The sequence below is a fragment of the Engraulis encrasicolus genome, chromosome 23 (assembly GCF_034702125.1).
Source record: "Engraulis encrasicolus isolate BLACKSEA-1 chromosome 23, IST_EnEncr_1.0, whole genome shotgun sequence".
In the NCBI taxonomy this organism is placed as follows: Eukaryota; Metazoa; Chordata; class Actinopteri; order Clupeiformes; family Engraulidae; genus Engraulis; species Engraulis encrasicolus.
Window position 1 is genome coordinate 12,353,509 of NC_085879.1, and position 5,000 is coordinate 12,358,508.

Here is a 5,000-nt window from a genome sequence, read left to right on the forward strand (position 1 = left end):
TTATGTGTCGCGAAGGGTTGAAAATCTTCAATATACCAAGGAGCTCTCATTACCTAGCCATGCACATTGGCTAAATTGGAGGCTTTGGTGTACCACGCTTGTGAATATGCAAAGTCAATTCAATTTGATATATCACCACGAATCAGCTTGAAACTAACTCAAAATACACAGTGTGCATGTACAAGTGTCTTGAGGGGTGTGGGGTCTTGATACCTCTCTGTGCATTCAGACTGGCATCATGCAAAGATGTATTCATTTCATGCCAGCATATTCCCCATTGAGGTGTGACGCCCTTTGTGAGTTAAGTTGTGGTCCTCAATGCCACTGTAAAGCACTTTTGTCATGTGACCAGGTTTGCACAGCTTTCCCGCCGTGCCGGTAAATTTCTGTTGCTTGACACGAAAATGCCCTGCTGTTATCTGACCAAACCCATGCCTAAACCTAACCTGTCGGTACAGCAACTTTTCTGCCACTTTACTTTGGTCAGGAACAGCGAAACAAGCTAGGGAAATGACGAAATTGTGGTGAAGTTGTGCCCCAGCGAAACAAGCAAGGGAAATGGCCGAAATTGTGATGAAGTTGTGCCCTGACCAAAACCATGCCTAAACCTAACCAGTCACAGGGCATTGTGGAGCAGGAATTAACATGCAAAATCGTGATAGCCGGTTCAAGTTGGCGTGCTATCTTAACGCTCTAGTATGATGCCATGTTGGTGATCTTGATACCACACCGTGCATACTGATGGCAAGGCCAAAGAGCCAAGCTCATTGGTATGGTAGTCGCAGCACAACCACATATCAAGTAGTGGCAATCCATTATACAAAAAGAGATTGTTTAAGGTTTCACATCGCTGACACAAATACTGGGTGAATACAAGACGCACACAAAATTTCCCACAGTAGTCGATCAAACTATGAACAACACTGACACCAAGGAACTCACTGAAGATTTGTTTTCCCCAATTCATTCATGACCAGAAAAGCGAGGCTGAATGCTGAAGAAAAACTCTCATTCTGCTCTCCAGCACCATTTGAAAGTAATTGGCCCCAGGCAAAACCCTGACAGTGCTGAGAGCTATGGCTCATGAGGAAACTCCTATCTTCTCAATGTAGATCTGGACAGTAACAGTTATGCCCCCCCCCCCCTCTCTCTCTCCACACACACACACATACGCGCGCACACGCACACACACACACACACACACACACACACACACACACACACACACACACACACACACACACACACACACACACACACACACACACACACACACACACACACACACACACACACACATAATACACACACACACACACAAACACAATTCCTTGTAGGTGTACATGCAAGCACAGTTCTCTTGAACGCAGCATGGATAAGCGTCCTTCAGCTTGGGCCTGTGGTGAGGATTTTGGGTGAGGATCGGAGAGCTGTGGCTTGGCTTTTGTTAGAGCATAATGGAGGAGCATGAATCAAGTTAGGATGATCTGGGGAGTAAATCCCCCTTATTGGCTACGCTTCCTTCCAAAAACACTGTTCTCTCCCTGTAGACTATTGCTGTGTCTGTCTATTTGTCTTCCTCACAGCTTTCTTATTTGACAGCACAGGCACAAAAATGACTGCCTGACACATTACATTATGTTTAGCTGTTGGTCTTATCCAAAGCAACTTACTGTGAATTATGGAACAGGAACACCGCACAGGCCATAAAGCGATGTGGGGTTCTATGTCTTGTTCAGTCCCCAAACCCACATTGTTTTGCCAACTGGAAAAGGTATCAAATCTGTGACTTCAGAACCAACAACCTAACGAAGTAGCCTCGTAATGTGCACTGCTCCACCAGTGGAACACTACACTCCAACCACATTACACACCCAGGTGAAAAAGTGGCTCAATATAGTACAATAAAAGCATGACTGAAGTGTACTTAGCATGTTAAAAGTGCACTCGTGCTTTTTGTGCTAAGAAAAAGTATGTTTACAATATGCTTATTTAAAGTGTACTTAAAATTAGATGTATTTAAGTTGCTCTCAAATAAAGTACACTTAGCGAACCATACTTCAAGTGCACTTCGAAGATGTTTGGCTAAAGTGTATTTAGTGGAATATACTAATAGTGTTCTAATAGTGAACTTACTTAAAGTGTATTATTTAATAACATATTGCAATTGTACTTTTTTTTAAAGTGCAATATGATTACACTTCACCCAAATGTCTTTGAAGTGTGATTTTCAATAGTGCGCTTTAAAGTAAATCGCTTTAACATATTGCAAGTACACTTTTTCTAAGTGCACCACGATTGTACTTCACCCAAATATCTTCAAAGTGTGCTTACACAAAGTGCATTTACCCATGATGCACCATCATACATGTCCCATCATGCAATGCACTTCTTGGAGCTAAATTTCTCAAACAGAAAGCCATTTATCCTGAAGGAATATTTTTGGTTTTTATGAAAATATTGCTCATTGTTATATTCTGTGTTTATTGTAGGAATTCAAAAAAATTAAAGTGGTAGACAAAAAAATGACCATGTTCCCACCGTCATTATGATGGTCACGTACTGTATATGTTTTGGTATATATAGGCTCACACTTCCCATGTTATCATGGTGGGAGGTAAGTTGGAACTAGTTGTTCAAACAAAGAGTAGAGGGTCACCATTAGTGATCAACTGAAGTGATCAAATGCAGGAAGGTGGAACAAAATAGAAATATAGTGGAATGTGTATCTGTAACAATGCAATGATTGTGAATGTCAGTCGTGCTAGGCATGCATACTGTATCACTACTGTGACATGTGGCTGTGTGTAATGTACAAGCTCTGAGGACCAGCATGGATTGTAGTATTACATTTATATTATTTCATGTACTTGGGAGTGTACTGTAAATATACTTCAAGCATACCTGTTATATATTTACAATACTTAATGTGATATACTTTTTACAGACTTAAAATGTTCCAATGTAGTCCAAAGAAGCATGAAGTTAATATACTTTTATTGAACTTCTAGTAACAATAAAATGTTATAGAAGTGTACTCAAGCACACTCTTAATGCCATACGAATGAATGAAAAGCGTGTTTGGAGCATACTTTCAAAAGTATGCTTGTAGTGCACTTAAAGTTGTCCAAAAGCGGTGCCAATTTAGCATCCTCAGTGGGCTGCAAGTGTGCTGAAGTACTGCTTTAGTAGTGCTTCAGCGCACTAATAGTGCAATGAAGCGCACTTTAAATCGCCGAAAATAGTACACTTTGTACTAAGTACGGTCAAAAAAGTACACTTTAAGTATATGGGTTTTTCACCTGGGCAGTAATACAGCAGGTACGTAACTGGTAATAGCATACACAATACTAAAATACAATGCCAATTACTTCCGTCGCTGGCATCGCTCATGTTGCGCTTGGTGTATTTGTGCAGTTTGGGTTGAATTAAGACTGCAATGATGCAAAAAGGAAAAAGGCTCCTCCCGTCTTCAGCCTTTTTTCCCCCATAAATGCTTGTATATATTATAAATATTGGTCTTACAACATTTGAGTGTCTGGTCTGGTGTCTGGTCAGAAATTACTATTTTTATAATTTCCGTTTTTTTTTGCAGAGGTGTAGCAAAACAGCTAAAGAGGGGAAAAAGAAAAAAGAAATGTTGCTCACAAGCGCATCTTTGTTCCATAGCCAGAAACAATGCATAATGGTTGCTCAGGAGTGTTGCAGGGAGGATATTTTAAAGCTGGTCTGACAAAAGGTAAATTACACGTCAACACGTTTAATTACTTTCAGCAACAATAGAAGCACCAGGATGTATGTCTTATAATAAACTGTGTGAAACTTGCAGTAAAGGCACCTTCCTCCTACATTGTAAGCTTGTCTGAGTGTATTTTAGTAGAAAGTCTCTACAGAACAAGGCTACAGGGCTCCTTTCACTGAGTCTCGCTCTAATTAATGTCGATCTCTACATACCTTTACCTCCACCTTGTTATAGGACAGCATGTACTGTACACTTTTGTTAACACTTTCTTTACTTGTACTTTCTGTGTATGTCTCTAAACTTATGCACATCTCTCTCTCTGTTTTGTCTCTCAGCTTTGTCTCCTTTTGTCAATCCCTCTCCGTTCTACTCATCCCCTTTGCAAATCTCTTAACACTGTCCCTGCTTTCTTTAAAGTCTGCGGTTGCCTCATTTACAGTCATCCTCAGTCTACATCAGGGCCTTTTTGTGACTTCATTTCAATGACTCAAGGTGAACACCCAATGTGTCTGGCCCTCCCTGTGTATGCGTGCGTGTGTGTATGTGTGTGTTTGAATGGTTGAGTTCAGCCTGTTTGGTGAATAGAAGAGAGGCCTTTACACTTTGAATGGAAGCAATTTCAGCAACTCTAGGAATCTGAGACTGAATCTGAATCTCTGACCTTGTGTCTGTTGTGTCTGTGCCAAGGGATGCTATAGGAATGCAGTGGCAGACATCATGTCCACTATGCCACCAGCCATGGCTGCTCCTCTCCTGGGGGCAGGTGTTGGCACTAAAGTGGCATCCTTTGGGTTGTGCAATCTGCTGCCACTTTGCCAAGAGCTTTTAAGGGCAGAGGATAAGTGGCCCCTACCATGGAAACCAGACAGGAGTGCTGTGTGAATCAAGTAGGAGTAAGCCCTACTGTGTCTGTCCTTTTCTGTCTGTCTTTCTTTCTTTCTGTCTTCCTTTCTTTGGGAGTGTGTGTGTGTGTGTGTGTGTGTGTGTGTGTGTGTGTGTGTGTGTGTGTGTGTGTGTGTGTGTGTGTGTGTCTGTGTGTGTGTGTGTGTGTGTGTGTGTGTGTGTGTGTGTGTGTGTGTGTGTGTGTGTGTGTGTGTGTGTGTGTGTGTGTGTGTGTGTGTGCGTGCGCGCAGATAACTACAATTTCCAGTGACCCATTTAGGTGACACAAAGGCTATTGTCACAGGAGAGAAGCTGTACCATGCACACCTGACGCAGTGGAATGCAGAATATCATGACAGCTTTCGCATTGGTCACC